The sequence below is a fragment of the Bos taurus genome, chromosome 2 (assembly GCF_002263795.3).
Source record: "Bos taurus isolate L1 Dominette 01449 registration number 42190680 breed Hereford chromosome 2, ARS-UCD2.0, whole genome shotgun sequence".
Classification (NCBI taxonomy): Eukaryota; Metazoa; Chordata; class Mammalia; order Artiodactyla; family Bovidae; genus Bos; species Bos taurus.
The window spans coordinates 49,076,713-49,094,566 of NC_037329.1; the positions used below are offsets into that span (position 1 = coordinate 49,076,713).

At 39.0% G+C, this 17,854-nt stretch overlaps 1 long non-coding RNA gene across 1 annotated transcript in view; it reads left to right on the top strand.

Annotated features, from left to right (window-relative positions):
• LOC112442629 (uncharacterized) overlaps positions 1–3,163 on the top strand; it is a 158,565-nt gene extending 155,402 nt beyond the window's left edge. The window contains exon 3 of the long non-coding RNA XR_003030832.2: positions 3,067–3,163. This is a non-coding gene — a long non-coding RNA (uncharacterized lncRNA). The remainder of the gene's footprint in view (positions 1–3,066) is intronic.
• The last annotated feature ends 14,691 nt before the right edge of the window (positions 3,164–17,854 follow it).

Here is a 17,854-nt window from a genome sequence, read left to right on the forward strand (position 1 = left end):
TTTATATTTAAATAGAAAGTCCAGAAATGGACCCATATACACACAATTGATTGATTATTGAACAAGATACCAAGTAACATATATTGCATACCCACTAGAATTGCTAAAATAAAAATGATTGACAATACCAAATGCTGGCTGGGATGTGGGACAAACAGAAATCTAATCCGTTGCAGGTTGGAGAGTAAAATGGTACAAACTTTTGCGAACTGTTTGGCTTTTTTTCAAATAGAGTTAAACTAGACTCAAATAGAGTCTATCTACCCTATGGCCCTGAAATTCCATTCTTACCCAAAAATACCTATATAGGAATGTTCATAGCTGATCTATTCATACTAAGCCCCAAACTGGAAACAAGCCAAATGTCCTTCAACAGGAGAATAAATCAGTGATATATAATTATAGAGCAGAATATTGTTTGTCAACTAAAAATGTGCACAACATAGATGAATGTCAAAAACATTATTTTTTTTTTAAGAATATATCTTTGTGATTCTATTTATATGAAATCAGGAACATATGAAATTATTCTGTGGTAATTTAAATTGGAATGTTGTTGTCTAAGATGGGGAAATTGAGGGGCAAGGGACAAGAGACAACTTTTTGAGGTGATATGTTTCAAATCTTATTTGGGAGTGTTAATTATATAATATATACAATTATCAAAATTTGTCACACTGAACTCCTAGGACCTAGGTATTTATTTATGTAAATTATACCTCAATTTCGAAAATGTTCTTTCAGGGTCTCTTGTTTTCTCTGTTAAGTTTGTCTCCTCAGGTGTTCATTCTTCTTAGTGTGGTGCATTTATTTCATGCAGTTGGTTTCCTTGAAATATTTTCTGATCGTGGTTGGATGTCATCTTTGACATCAGAGTCTCTTTGTATCAGAGTCACTATTTATCTGTATGTTGGTGTGGTTCTGTTTATTGTAGCCATCCTAGTTGCAGGGGAATGGGAAGGCATGTGTTGGTGGTGTATAATAGTAGCTCATTATATCATCATTGAGACTTCCTTTTCCTCCTGACTGAGGATTCTATCCTGCCTGAGGTCCCTGCTCTAATGCTCAATGCTGCAGCCTTTCAAAGATCTCTGCTGCTGCTTCTGGGATGTGTGTACATGTTTGTGGTGTGTGTGGCAATTGCTTCATCTGCTAAACTTCCCTAAACATGTCTGTACAATAAATCACTCTGATTTGCCTCAGTGCTCTGGGCACAGAACAACTCTGAAGCGCCGTCTACCTTTTGTGGCAGTTTTATTCTGTGTGTATTTATTTCAAATGCTCTCCATGTTGCAGATATTTCCTAACATTTCTGGTCCAAATTTATCTCCCTTATGCTTTTCTAGTGCTGTAATGAACTTAAAATGGAAGAAAATGGGTGTGTTTTCTGTCATTTGGGTTGGAGATTTGGGTTGGGACTTAGAGACAAACACATTTGCTCTGCTTGCCATCTTGATCCAATTTCCCAAGTCACTTTTAATTAGCAGCTGTGTTGCTGCTTCACATACTGATGTATCTTGGTGACTTTCATTATCCCCTTTATGTGGCCCTATTGACCTGGCAGTCACCTGGGCTCTTGATATGTATAAAGTAGATACTTGTCAAGTTCACAGAGGTTGATTATGGACTGATCTCTAAGGTACAAGCAGTTTTGAGGAAGGAGAAAATTACCTCAACACATGTGTGTTTGTGAGAAATGGGATTGCTTTTTCAGAATCTCTACCTGGAGATTCAATTCTATAGAGAAGCAACCCTAAACTGAGAATGTAGGTGAGTCCTACTCAATATTGCTAAAATCTCCCTAAGCAACCTAGTCTCTGACTATTTATCATTCTAATGTTGACCTAACACCTTCGGAGGCTGTGTCTGTAAATGAGGGATGTCTTTGTGCAATGAATTCCAGTGCTATTTGCTGAGGATACTATGACTTCCGTTTGACTTTCTTGCTGATAAAAGCAGATGGGAAAGGTTTTCTTTGGTTGTTTGCTTTCACATTAAAAACAAATACTTCCTGCCAAAAACAAGGATTGAAATACTGCAGTTCCCCCTCACATCTGTTATTTAGAGGTGGTCCAAGACTCTTTTTCAGAACATTAGATAATACAAATCCATAAGAAGCCAATGATGAAAACAGCATTGACTAGTTTCTTCGTCCCCCCTGTCTCAGTACACAGGTGGTTTATAATGTCAGAAGCTGATATGATATTGAATTCGTGAAAGGTACAATTCTATTTACAAATTTTCCATGTTACAGAGCAGGAAACTGAATGAAGCACAGAATAGTCAGGCAACTGAGATTTATTCTCAAAAGAATATAGAGAAGATTTTATGAAAATTTAAGGTTTCTGCAATGTCATTTAAAGGAAGACTGTACTTTGGTTATTATGATAAATTGGCATTAAATCAGTAATTTTTGTCAAGCAGATTTCAGTGTTGTATTTACAACTTCCAAAAAGTAATATAACAGACTCTTCTAATTTTATAAAGACAAATATGCATTGTAAATCATTCTCAAGATTTTACTTTTTATTATTTTGTAAATTATCTTTTTTTGGGGGGGGTATAGTTGGTCTACAATGCTATGCTAGACTCTGTTACACAGCAAAGTGAATCAGTTATACATACACATATACTCATTCTTTTCTAGATTCCCCTCCTATATAGGTCACCACAGGGCCCTGAATAGAGTTTCTGTGCTATGCAGTGGGTTCCTATTAGGTATCTACTTTATACATAGCAGTGCGTAAATGTCAATCTCAATCTCCCAATTTATCCCTCCCCACTTTTCCCTTAACAGATTTTATTTTTATTTAACAACTTAGCTTTAAAATATACTTTAATAGACACAATATGTGTTAATATGGATGAAATTTTGTTCCTTTTACTGGAAAACTTTATTTTTCTCTTTTCTGTTGTAAATTATAGTGCAACCAATGTCTTTGCAAGTAAATATACTAGCGTCATGTTCTGATTATTAGCTAGGAGTTGCTTTCACAGAAGGAAAATGAACATCTAAAAAAGGGATTATATAAATGATCTAGTTGTAACTTATATCTCCTAAATTAGGTCCAGTATTCTACTGGTCTGAGGAACTGGGTATTTCTTCATTCCTTCATCAATCCTAATGACATTTCCCTGGAAGTTGAAAGGATGACAATTCTTCCATCAGGTATATATGGATAGTTGTGTTCATTATTGGAACTTCCAAACAATTACCCTAGATCCATTAGTTTGATTTAAATACTTTTTTTAGGCTCCTGATAACTGTAATCAAATTGTTTCTAGAAATGTTTCTCAAATTTATACTCCTACCAGTATTATTGTAACTATGATTGGATATTATGATGTTTTTAGAAATTTAATAATTTAACATTTTAAAAGATGCCATTTGTTCATTGCAGCACTGTTTATAATAGCCAGGACATGGAAGCAACCTAGATGTCCATCAGCAGATGAATGGATAAGAAGGCTGTGGTACATATACACAATGGAGTATTACTTTTCCATTAAAAATAATATATTTGAATCAGTTCTAATGAGGTGGATGAAACTGGAGCCTATTATACAGACTGAAGTAAGGTAGAAAGAAAAACACCAATACAGTATACTAACGCATATATATGGAATTTAGAAAGGTGGTAATGATAACCCTGTAGGCGAGAAAGCAAAAGAGACACAGATGTATAGAACAGTCTTTTGGACTCTGTGGGAGAGGGAGAGGGTGGGATGATTAGGGAGAATGGCACTGAAACATGTATAATATCATGTATGAAACGAATCGCCAGTCCAGGTTCGATGCATGATACTGGATGCTTGGGGCTGGTGCACTGGGACGACCCAGAGGGATAGTACGGGGAGGGAGGTGGGAGGGGGGTTCAGGATGGGGAACATATGTACACCTGTGGCAGATTCATGTTGATGTATGGCAAAACCAATACAATATTGTAAAGCAATTAACCTCCAATTAAAATAAATAAATTTATATTAAAAATAAATAAATAAAAATAAAAGATGCCATTTGTACTCTCATTTTAATTTTCATTTGTTTATAAAAAATTCATCAACCATTTTTATTTTTCTTTTGTGAATAGACATTTATGTGATTCATCCTTTTATGCTTAAATGGTTTATCTTTATTGATATTCAATTTAGATTAATTAAAAACAAACTAACACAGGAATGTGCCATGTTTGTTAAAAATGTTCTAATTTGAAATATTTTAAAAATTTATTTTATATTGTTTTATGAAATATTTATATATACTTTTGTGACATGACATGAGTGTATGCTCAGTCATGTCCAACTCTTTGCTATCCCATGAACTGCAGTCCACCAGGCTACTCTGTCTATAGGATTTTCCAGGCAAGAATACAGGAGTGGGTTGCCATTTTCTACTCAGGAGATCTTCTCTACCCAGGATAGTCAAGTGTATAATTTTCTTTTTGATTGCTTTTAATGTTGGATAGCATTTCAAATTATAAAACTTTTAATGTTGTCTTTTTCATACTATAGATATTGCTGATTTCAATTAAGTGTTCTGTGCTTAAGTACAATAAGTATGTTCAGATGTACAACTTTAATTTTTATCTTTAGTTTCTTTCTTCAAAGAATATCCTATTACACATTGTTGTTAATGGTTCAGTTCAGTTCAGTTGCTCAATTGTGTCAGACTCTTTGCGACCCCATGAACTGCAGCATTCTAGGCCTCCCTGTCTATCACCAACTCCTGGAGTTCACCCAAATCCATGTCCATTGAATGGGTGATGTCATCCAACCATCTCATCCTCTGTTATCCCCTTCTCCTCCTGCCTTCAATTTTTCCTAGCATCAGGATCTTTTCCAATGAGTCAGCTCTTTGCATCAGATAGCCAAAGTATTGGAGTTTCAGCTTCAACATCAGTCCTTCCAATGAACACCCAGGACTGATCTCCTTTAGGATGGACTGGTTGGATTTCCTTGCAGTCCAAGGGACTCTCAAGAGTCTTCTCCAACACCACAGTTCAAAAGCATCAATTCTTCTGCACTCAGCTTTCTTTATAGTCCAACTCTCACATCCATACATGACCACTGGAAAAACCATAGCCTTGACTAGATGGACCTTGTTGACAAAGTAATGTCTCTGCTTTTTAATATGTTGTCTAGGTTGGTCATAACTTTCCTTCCAAGGAGTAATTGTCTTTTAATTCCATGGCTGAAATCACCATCTGCAGTGATTTTGGAGCCCAGAAAAATAAAGTCAGACACTGTTTCCACTGTTTTCCCATCTATTTGCCATGAAGTGCTGGGACCGGATGCTGTGATCTTAGTTTTCTGAATATTGAGCTTTAAGCCAACTTTTTCACTTTCTTCTTTCAATTTCATCAAGAAGCTCTTTAGTTCTTCACTTTCTGCCATAAAGGTGGTGTCATCTGCATCAGATCAGATCAGATCAGTAACTCAGTCGTGTCCGACTCTTTGCGACCCCATGAATCGCAGCATGCCAGGCCTCCCTGTCCATCACCAACTCCCGGAGTTCACTCAGACTCACGTCCATCGAGTCAGTGATGCCCTCCAGCCATCTCATCCTCTGTCATCCCCTTCTCCTCCTGCCCTCAATCCCTCCCAGCATCAGAGTCTTTTCAAATGAGTCAAAGCGTTTCTCATGATGTACTCTACATATAAGTTAAATAAACAGGGTGACAATATACAGCCTTTTCCTATTTGGAACCAGTCTGTTGTTCCATGTCCAGTTTTAACTGTTGCTTCCTGACCTGCATACAAATTTCTCAAGAGGCAGATCAGGTGTTCTGGTATTCCCATCTCTTATAGAATTTTCCACAGTTTATTGTGATCCACACAGTCAAAGGCTTTGGCATTGTCAATAAAGCAGAAATAGATGTTTTTCTGGAACTCTCTTGCTTTTTCCATGATCCAGCGGATGTTGGCAATTTGATCTCTGGTTCCTCTGCCTTTTCTTTTTGTTTTTTTTATTTTTTTTTTTTCCTCTGCCTTTTCTAAAACCAGCTTGAACATCAGGAAGTTCACGGTTCACATATTGCTGAAGCCTGGCTTGGAGAATTTTGAGCATTACTTTACTAGCGTGTGAGATGAGTGCAATTGTGCGGTAGTTTGAGCATTCTTTGGCATTCCTTTCTTTGGGATTGGAGTGAGGTTATTGATATTTCTCCCGGCAATCTTGATTCCAGCTTGTACTTCCTCCAGCCCAGCATTTCTCATGATGTACTCTGCATAGAAGTTAAATAAGCAGGGTGACAGTATACAGCCTTGACATACTCCTTTTCCTATTTGGAACCAGTCTGTTGTTCCATGTCCAGTTCTAACTGTTGCTTCCTGATCTGCATACAGGTTTCTCAAGAGGCAGGTCAGGTGGTCTGGTATTCCCATCTCTTTCAGAATTTTCCACAGTTTATTGTGATCCACACAGTCAAAGGCTTTGGCATAGTCAATAAAGCAAAAATAGATGTTTTTCTGGAACTCTCTTGCTTTTTCGATGATCCAGCAGATGTTGGCAATTTGATCTCTGGTTCCTCTGCCTTTTCTAAAACCAGCTTGTACATCTGGAAGTTCATGGTTCACATATTGCTGAAGCCTGGCTTGGAGAATTTTGAGCATTACTTTACTAGTGTGTGAGATGAGTGCAACTGTGCAGTAGTGAACATTCTTTGGCATTGCCTTTCTTTGAGATTGGAATGAAAACTGACCTTTTCCAGTCCTGTGGCCACTACTGACTGTTCCAGATTTGCTGGCATATTGAGTGCAGCATTTTCACAGCATCATCTTTCAGGATTGGAAATAGCTCAACTGGAATTCCATCACCTCCACTCGCTTTGTTTGTAGTGACCCTTCCTAAGGCCCACTCGACTTCACATTCCAGGATGTCTGGCTCTAGGTGAGTGATCACACCATCATGATTATCTGGGTCATGAAGATCTTTTTTGTACAGTTCTATGTATTTTTGCCACCTCTTTGTAATATCTTCTGCTTCTATTAGTTCCTTACCATTTATGTCCTTTTTTGTTAACAGTTCAATTCAGTTCAGTTCAGTCCAGTCACTCAGTAGCGTTTGACTCTTTGTGACCCCATGAATCACAGCACACCAGGCCTCCCTGTCCATCACCAACTCCCAGAGTTCACTCAGACTCATGTCCATCAAGTCAGTGATGCCATCCAGCCATCTCATCCTCTGTCGTCCCCTTCTCCTCCTGCCCCCAATCCCTTCCAGCATCAGAGTCTTTTCCAATGAGTCAACTCTTTGCATGAGGTGGCCAAAACTGGAGTTTCAGCTTTAGCATAATTCCTTCCAAAGAAATCCCAAGGCTGATCTCCTTCAGAATGGACTGGTTGGATCTCCTTGTAGTCCAAGGGACTCTCAAGAGTCTTCTCCAACACCACAGTTCAAAAGCATCAATTCTTCGATGCTCAGCCTTCTTCACAGTCCAACTCTCACATTCATACATGACCACAGGAAAAACCATAGCCTTGACTAGACGGACCTTTGTTGGCAAAGTAATGTCTCTGCTTTTGAATATGCTATCTAGGTTGGTCATAACTTTCCTTCCAAGGAGTAAGCGTCTTTTAATTTCATGGCTGCAGTTACCTTCCTTTAAATACAATTTTAAAATATTTTATATGCAATTATCATTAAATAGTAATTAATGATCCTCATACAATTTTTAGACTTGGTAAGATTCTTTTCCCCTCCTCTATCTCTGGAGAAGGAAATATCAACCCACTCCAGTACACTTGCCTAGAAAATTCCATGGATGGAGGAGCCTGGTGGGCTACAGTCCATGGGGTAGGTGCTAAATTGTTTTTTGTTCAGAGTAAATAGGATGCTATCCATTTTGCATTTCAAGCCAACTGTAGCCCATTTGTCCCATAGATCTGTCATCAAACACAGCTAAGATTTCAGCTTTAACTTATCTAAATATAGGCTTACTGTGAGTGACAAGATCCTAGTAAATGGCATTCTCTGCCACCCTCTTTGAAATTGTTTCTAGTAGGATGACTCATGGCTTTTCTTTGCCCTAGAAAAAGTTTAATTACACCAGGGACTTCATTGAGTAAAAGCTTCATTGACAGATCAGCTGCTACCCTGCCGACTTGGATTGTTATTCTGCTGTCTGGAGATCACACAGTATTTACTTTTTTAACACTGACCATTCAAAGGGAATTTCAACTGGATTTTTATGCAGTCTGATGCTGTCAGTTGGAAAAACAATTGAAAATTCAGAAACATAGATAGAGATATCTTGGTTTCTTGGTTAGATCCCACCAAGAATAATAAATCCTAAGAATTCTCATCACAAAGAAAATGTATTTTTTTCTTTTTTCTTTTATTTTGTATCTGTTCAAGATGAGAGATTTTCACTAAAATTACAATGATAATTTGTTCATGATGTATGTAAGACGAATCATTATGCTGTACACTGTAAACTTTTACTTTATATCAATTATATTGCAATAAATCTGGAAGAAAAATAAAGAGCTTTGATATTTGGAAGAATAAAAAAAAAAGCTTTACCTTTTGATTTTAGTCACCTAATGAAGGCATACACAAACAGAGCTTTGATGTATTTGGCAATGTAATTATGACACCTTGAGATATGGGTCTTCTTAAGGAAACTGGATCCTTTGGTTCTATTGATGACAACTCTGCTGTCTCAATTTACATATATAGGTTCTTGTTCAAAAGGCTACCTAGTAGCTAGAAATGGTGGTGAAGTCTCCATTCTAGCCTTCAGTGCAGGTATCTGTTGTAAAGTGATCTTTCTTTGCCTTGCCTGACTGTCACATCCTCATTTCACACTTGGAGCCTCATGCATTTTGAGTGTATGCTAAGTTGAAAAGTGATTCCAGGGAGGAGGATTACGTTTCTCCTTAGCATGTTTTCAGAGAGGTAAGATCCTTTCTTCCCCACAGATGGGGAACACAGGAGGCTTCTTGGTGATAGGTTTTACGATTGATAAGGCTAGTACTGCCTCACTTACTCTAGTATTTTCATGGATGGGAAAAGGTTCGGGGAGCAGGTTAAAAAATCATGTAAATCTTTAATCAAGAAAACTGTCCTCTCCTTTAATCTGTCTTGATTGTTACTTTCCTGTCAGCTCCTCACTTTCTGTCCCAGTGTTCTTGAAGGATTAACTGTTCTTGCTTTTGAAAACCAGAGATGTAGAATCAATCATGTTCCAGATTTTACTGTTTCATTTGGCTCTTATAAATCAATTCAAGTGGGTAGAGATACAAGCTGGATTCTTTATTATATGTTTATTACTATTATCTTCCTTTTTATTTTGATTTTAAGAGAATTTAAAACTAGAAAAAGAATTCATAGGCCCCTTCTGTAAGTGCCATGGGCTCCAGGCATTGTACCTAATGAATAAATAGACCCAGCCCTCATCTATCTGACCTAATACATTGCTCTTTGTTCCATCATTTAGTCTGTAGCCTTTGCCTAGGGACAAGCCCAGACTTTACTCAATCCTGCAAACCATTTCATGTGGAATGTTGCTATGACAATCAGCTGCCAACTAATGCTATATTTTCACTGGGAAAGACCACCCAGAACCATGGCTCTGCTACCTAACTAAATACTGTGACTTTCTATGAACTTCTAGTGCCTTGACCAGCCCTTAAATCCACCCCCCTTGGATTCTGACTCAGGTCTGCAGTACATGTGAGTCGTGTTAGCTCTGTTACTTCTACCACTAAATTATTTTCTAAAGGAGCTAGTCCTACAGACAATCTCTCTTGAGCCTGACTTTCTTCCCTCCCTCTTTCACTGGTATTGTAGCATGCCTTACTGAGAAAGGTATTAGTTACTGACTGCTGGCAAGATGATGCTAAAACAAGTAGGCTATTATGAGCACAATTTGTATCTTAAAAACAATTTTCTCCTTCTTTGTAGTAATTTAAGCCTGAAGTAGAGCCTACTGTTCTCTGCTACTTTACTATTCAACTTCCTATGATTGTGGTTTTCATTCTGTCTGCCTTCTGATGGATAAGGATAAGAGGTTTATGGAAGCTTCCTGATGGGAATGACTGATTGAAGGGGAAATTGGATCTTGTTCAGATGGGTGGGGCCATGCTCAGTAAAACTTTAATCCAATTTTCTATTGATTGAAGGGGCTGTGTTCCCTTCCTGTTGCTTGACCTGAGGCCAAACTATGGTGGAGGTAATGAAGACAATGATGACCTCCTTCAAAAGGCCCCATGCACGCACTGCTGCACTCAGTGCTTCTGACCCTGCAGCAGGCCAGCGCTGACCTCTCCATGCCTTCACCAGAGACTCCTGGACACTCATGGGCATGACTGGGTCAGTTTCTTGTGGGATCACTGATCCTTTCTCCTGGGTCCTAGTGCACAGAAGATTTTATTTGTGCCCTCCAAGAGTCTGTTTCCTCAGTCCTGTGTAAGTTCTGGTCGTTCTATGGTGGGGTTAATGGCGACCTCCTCCCAGAGGGCTTATGCCACACCCAGGTCTGCTGCACCCAGAGCCGCTGCAACAGGCCACTGCTGACCTATACCTCCACAGGAGACCCTCAGACACAGTTCTGGCCCACTCTCTGTGGGTTGGGCATGTGTTTCGTGCCTTTCCCAGGTCTGAGCAGCTCAGGCAACCAGGTGATTGGTGAGCACACTCTCCCAGGTTGGCAGTGCACCTTAATCACCTCCCTGGTCCTGGCCACTTGGTTTCCTGGGTGCGCCATGAGAGCACTGTCTCAGGTGTGCCATATGTCTCCTCTGGAGAGCTGGTCTCAGGCTGAGGTTCTCCTGGAGGATGTCAACTGTCCAGGATCTCAGGAAGACGTGGTTAGCAGCCGGGAACCTGCTCACAGTTTGGTGGAAGATGCCATCTCGGGCTGAGATTGTACCAGCCCCTGGCCTTCTGGCTCTGCTGTCACAAGGATGCCTCTCTGCCTCCTGGTGGGGAGGGGCTGGTACACAGCTAGTTAGCTCTCCTTTGGTATTCACTGAATCCTTTGTTCTGTGAGCAGGCAAGACTGTATGTTAGGTTGTTAGCTTAGAGCCTTTCATGGGAAAGTTCCCTTTTCTGCAATTGCGGTTAGGTGTATATTCTGTGGGGTTTTTTCTCCTGGTTATGTTGCTTTCTGAGATTCCAAAACTCCCTACAGACCTGCCTGTGAGAGGGTTTCCTACTATGTGAAAACTTCTCCTCCTTCACGACTCCCTCCAAAGGACAGGTCTCTGTCCCTCACTCTTTTGTGTCTCTTTTATATTTTATCCTACCTCATTTCAAAGAGAATGGGCTGCCTTTCTGGGTTTGTGGTGTCCTCTGCCAGTGTTCAGATGTTGTTTTGTGGAAGTTTCTCAGCATTCAAATGATCTTTTGATGAATTTGTGGATAAGAAAGTGGTCTCCTGGTCCTATTCCTCCACCATCTTGGCAGCATTCTGCCATTTGAATGCAGAGTTCCAAAGAATAGCAAGGAGAGATAAGAAAGCCTTCATCACTGAGGAAGGGAAACAATAGAGTGGGAAAGACTAGAGATCTTGTCCAGAAAGTTAGAGATACTAAGGGAATATTTTATGCAAAGATGGGCTCGATAAAGGACAGAAATTGTATGGACCTAACAGAAGCAGAAAATATTATGAAGAGGTGGCAAGAATACACAGAAGAACTGTACAAAAAAGATCTTCACGACCCAGATAATCATGATGGTGTGATCACTCACCTAGAGCCAGACATCCTGGAATGTGAAGTCAAGTGGGCCTTAGGAAGCATCATTATGAACAAAGCTAGTGGAGGTGATGGAATTCCAGCTGAGCTATTTCAAATCCTAAAAGATGATGTTGTGAAAGTGCTGCACTCAACAGTCCAGCAAATCTGGAACAGTCAGTAGTGGCCACAGGACTGGAAAAGGTCAGTTTTCATTCCAATCCCAAAGAAAGGCAATGCCAAAGAATGTTCAAACTACCACACAATTGTACTCATCTCACATGCTAGCAAAGTAATGCTCAAAATTCTCCAAGCCAGGCTTTAAGAGTACATGAACAGTGAAATTCCAGATGTTCAAGATGGATTAAGAAAAGTCAGAGGAACCAGAGATCAAATTGCCAATATCTGTTGGATTATCAAAAAAGCAAGAACATTCCAGAGAAATACCTACTTCTGCTCTATTGACTATGCCAAAGCCTTTGACTGTGTGGATCAGAACAACCTGTGGAAAGTTCTACAAGAGAAGGGAATACCAGACCACCTTACTGCCTCCTGAGAAATGTTTATGCAAGTCAAGAAGCAACAGTTAGGACTGGACATGGAACAACAGACTGGTTCCAAATTGGGAAAGGAGTATGTCAAGGATGTATATTGTCACCTGGCTTATTTAACGTCTATGAAGAGTACATTATGTGAAATGCCAGACTGGATGAAGCACAAGCTGGAATCAAGATTGCCAGGAGAAATATCAATAACCTCAGATATGCAGATGACACCACCCTTATGGCAGAAAGTGAAGAGGAACTAAAAAGCCTCTTGATGAAAGTGAAAGAGGAGAGTGAAAAAGTTGGCTTAAAGCTCAACATTCAGAAAACGAAGATCATGGCATCTGGTCCCATCACTTCATGGGAAACAGATGGGGAAACAGAGGAAACAGTGTCAGACTTTATTTTTGGGGGGCTCCAAAACCACTGCAGATGGTGATTGTGGCCATGAAATTAAAAGACGCTTACTCTTTGGAAGGAAAGTTATGACCAACCTAGATAGCATATTCAAAAGCAGAGACATTATTTTGGCAACAAAAGTCCATCTAGTCAAGGCTATGTTTTTTCCAGTGGTCATGTATGGATGTGAGAGTTGGACTCTGAAGAAAGTTGAGCGCTGAAGAATTGATGCTTTTGAACTGTGGTGTTGGAGAACTCTTGAGAGTCCCTTGGACTGCAAGGAGATCCAACCAGTCCATTCTCAAGGAGATCAGCCCTGGGATTTCTTTGGAATGAATGATGCTGAAGCTGAAACTCCAGTACTTTGGCCACCTCATGTGAAGAGTTGACTCATTGGAAAGGACTCTGATGCTCGGAGGGATTGGGGGCAGGAGGAGTAGGGGACGACAGAGGATGAGATGGCTGGATGGCATCGACTCGATGGACATGGGTTTGAGTGAACTCCGGGAGTTGGTGATGGACAGGGAGGCCTGGCGTACTGCAATTCATGGGGTCACAAGGAATCGGACATGACTGAGCGACTGAACTGAACTGAACTATAATTGCTGTCATAGTCTGCTTCCTGAATTCTCTGCCATGAACAGCATTTCATATGGGCTATGGTGATGTATATTCAAAAGCAGAGACATTACTTTGCCAACAAAGGTTCGTCTAGTCAAGGCTATGGTTTTTTCTGTGGTCATGTATGAATGTGAGAGTTGGACTGTGAAGAAGGCTGAGTGCCGAAGAATTGATACTTTTGAACTGTGGTGTTGGAGAAGACTCTTGAGAGTCCCTTGGACTGCAAGGAGATCCAACCAGTCCATCCTAAAGGAGATCAGTCCTGGGTGTTCATTGCTAGGACTGATGTTGAAGCTGAAACTCCAGTACTTTGGCCACCTGATGAGAAGAGTTGACTCATTGGAAAAGACTCTGATGCTGGGAGGGATTGGGGGCAGGAGGAGAAGGGGACGACAGAAGATGAGATGGCTGGATGGCATCACTGACTCGATGGACGTGAGTCTCATTGAACTCCGGGAGCTGGTGATGGACAGGGAGGCCTGGCGTGCTGCGATTCATGGGGTCGCAAAGAGTGGGACACGACTGAGCAACTGATCTGATCTGATCTGATCTGATGGTGATGTAGGGTGTGAGAGGAAGATTTTACCCTCTATTTACTTCAGAACATCTTTTCTTTGCTGGGATCTGAGGTTAAAACAGCTCTTTTATTACAAAGTGCCAGAAAATTTCCTATGTAATACACTAAATATCTTTCTGGCAAGACCATCTCAGGGTGTAACTACTACCTGGTAGAGCCAGCTAAAACAGCGTCTGAAATACGGAAGCCTCCTGTGACCTGGACCCTGACAATCTGGTCCCATTCATTGTAATTAAAGCATTTCTCTCTCTTTTTTTTCTGCATAGAGCTTGGGATGGGGAAGACACTATTGTCTCCTCCCATTTACAAGGAAAAAGTATGCCATATTTTGGATATTTTTATGTAACAACAGAGACAACTTTGCACATTAAAGTTTTCTACCAAAAGCTCTTTAATTTGAATGGAATTTAAATGCTTCTTCTGACATGTCCCATGATTTTTTAAATCACTGATAGGTTTTTGCATTTAAATCAGATTCAGTTATGAAAATACCTTTTCCCTTCCATAAATATGAGAAGCCTCTGCTAACTATTTGTTTGGAAAAAAACTTGAAGGAGATCCTCTTTATATACTTATTCATATTGTATATTATACACTCATACATTTATTTACTTATGCTTTTATATAGAATTGAGTCTTCTTATAAGGTGTGTTAGTGAAATGGTTGATCAGCAATCACATTTCCAGATGGAAGGTTTATGGCTAAAGAAATATTTGTTCTCATGTTCAAGAGACCTCCACATGTCCCTGCAGCCCTTATAGTGACTTCATGCATAAATGGGATAACCTTTAGTTGATTAAAATATTTCATTAGTCTGAACATATCTCTCCTTGACCTTGTCTAATAATGAAGGTATTAATTTCTTTCCTTAGATCCTTCAATCATGGACAAAGGGATAGTCAATAAATTATATGATTTTGAGGAATGCAGTGGAAGGAATTTTTAAATCTCTGTGGCACACAAAACAGTGTTGCTTTTTCTAATTGTCATGGCCTTCTTTCCTGTGACATTTAGAACTGAGATTTAGGCAGCACAGGGTATTGATATTTAGTGAGACATATTCCACATCAGTGTTATTTCTTTACATCAGTAGATCACCAAATCCTGTTTTCACATGAACTGTGAGATAAGGATAGTTTTACATATTTTTAAACCAAAAGAAAAATAGTATTTTATCATTATCATTGTTTACTCACTAAATCATGCCCAATTCTTTTGCAACCCCTTGGGCTATAGCCCGCCAGGCTGCTATATCCATAGGATTTCACAGGCAAGAATACTGGAGTGGGCTGCTATTTCCTTCTCCAGGAGATCGTCCCAACTCAGGGATGGAACCCACACCTCCTGCTTTGCAGGTGGATTCTTTACCACCGAGCCACCTGGGAATCCTAATATTTTATTACATGTGAAAATTATATGAAATTCAAATTTCTGTGTTCATAAATAGGTTGTATTTTATTTATTTAAACTTTTTATTTTGTATTGGGCTATAGCCAATTAGCAATGTTGTGATAGTTTCAGGTGAACAGTGAGGGGACTCATCTATAAATATACATGTATCCATTCTCTCCCCAACCCCCCTCCCATCCAGGCTGCCAAATAATGTGGAAAAGAGTTCCCTGTGCTATACACTAGGTCCTTGTTGGTTATCCATTTTTTTAAAAAAACATTTATTTTTTAATTGAAGTATAATTGCTTTACAGAATTTTGTTTTCTGTCAAACATCAACATGAATCAGCCATAGGTATACACATGTCCCCTCCCTCTTGAACCTCCCTCCCATCTACCTCTCTATTCCACCCCTTTAAGTTGATACAGAGCCCCTGTTTGAGTTCCCTGAGACATACAGTAAATTCTCATTGGCTATCTATTTTACATATGGTAATGTAAGTTTCCATGTTATTTTCTCCATACATCTCACCCTCTCCTCCCCTTTCCTTGTGTCCATAAGTCTGTTCTCTATGTCTGTTTCTGCATTGCTGCCTTACAAATAAATTAATCTTTATAGATTCCATATATATATTCCATATATATGCATTAGCATATGATATTTCTCTTTCTTTCTGACTTACTTCACTCTGTATAGTATGCTCTAGGTTCATCCACTTCATTAGAACTGACTCAAATGCATTACTTTTAATGACTGAGTAATATTCCATTGCGTATATGTACCACAACTCCTTTATCCATTTATCTGTTGATCTGTCCGTCTGTTGATGGACATTTAGGTTGCTCTCATACTCTAGCTATTGCAAATAGTGCTGCAATGAACATTGTGGTACATGTGTCTTTTTCAATTCTGGTTTCTTTAGAGCATATGCCTAGGTGTGGGATTGCTGGGTCATGTGATGATTTTATTCCTAGTTTTTTATGGAATATCCATAGCATCTCCCATAGTGGCTGTATCAATCTACATTCCCACCAACAGTGCTAGAGGGTTCTCTTTTCTCTACATCCTCTCCAGCATTTACTGTTTGTAGACTTTTTATGATGACCATTCTGACCGGTATAAGGTGATATCTCATTGTAGTTTTGATTTGCATTTCTCTAATAATAAATGATGTTGAGCATCTTTTTATGTGTTTCTTGTTTTCTATGAAGAAATGTCTGTTTTGGTCTTTTTTCCCCACTTTTTGATTGGCTTGTTTTTGTGGTATTGAGTTGTGTGAGCTGCTTGTATATTTTGGAAATTAATCCTTTGTCAGTTGTTTCATTTGCTATTATTCTCTTTCATTCTGAGGATTGTCTTTTCACCTTGCTTGTAGCTTCCTTCACTGTGAAAAAGCTTTGAAGTTTAACCAGGTCCTGCTTGTTTACTCTTGTTTTTTTTCCATTACTCTAGGAGGTGGGTCATAGAGGATCTTGCTTTGATTTATGTCATTGACTGTTCTGCCTATGTTTTCCTCTAAGAGTTTTACAGTTTCTGGTCTTACATTTAGGTCTTTAATCCATTTGGAGTTTATCTTTGTGTATGGTATTAGGAAGTGTTCTAGTTTCATTCTTTTACATGTAGCTGTCCAGTTTTCCCAGAACCACTAGTTGAAGAGGCCATCTTTGTCCCATTGTATGTTCTTGCCTCCTTTGTCAAAAGTAAGATACCCTTTTTAGGTGTGTGGGTTTATTTTTGGGCTTTTTATCTTGTTCCATTGTTCTATATTTCTGTTTTTATGCCAGTACTATACTGTCTAGATGACTGTAGCTTTGTAGTATAATCTGAAGTCAGGAAGGTTGATCGCTCCAGCTCCATTCTTTCTCAAGACTGCTTTGGTTATTCAGGATCTTCTGTGTTTCCATATGATTTGTGAAATTTTTTGTTCTAGTTCTGTGAAAAATGTCATTGGTAATTTGATAGGGATTGCTTTGAATCTGTAGATTGTATTTGGTAGTATAAACATTTTCACAGTATTGATTCTTCCTACCCAGGAACATGGAATATCTCTCCATCTGTTTATGTCATCTGATTTCTTTCATCAGTGTCTTGTAATTTTCTGTATGCAGTTCTTTTTTCCTCTTAGGTAGGTTTATTTCTAGATATTTTATTATTTTTGTTGCAATGGTGAATGGGATTGATTCTTTAAATTTCTTTTTCAATTTTTCATTGTTAGTATATAGAAATGCAAGTGATTTCTGTTATTGATTTTGTATCCTGAGTCTTTGCTAAATTCACTGATTAGTTCTAGTAATTTTCTGATAGTATCTTTATGGTTTCTATGTATAGTATCATGTCATCCACAAACAGAATTTTACTTCTTCTTTTCCAATCTGGATTCCTTTTATACCTTTTTCTTCTCTGATTGCTGTGGCTAGGACTTCCAAAACTACGTTGACTAATATTGGTGAGAGTGGACACCCTTGTCTTGTTCCTGGTCTTAGGGGGATTTCTGTTTTTCACCATTGAGAATGTTTGCTGTGCACTTATCATATATGGCATTTATTATATTGAGGTAGGTTCTTTCTATGCCCATTTTTAAAGAGTTTTAATCATAAATGGGTGCTGAATTTTGTCAAAGGCTGTTTCTGCATCTATTGAGA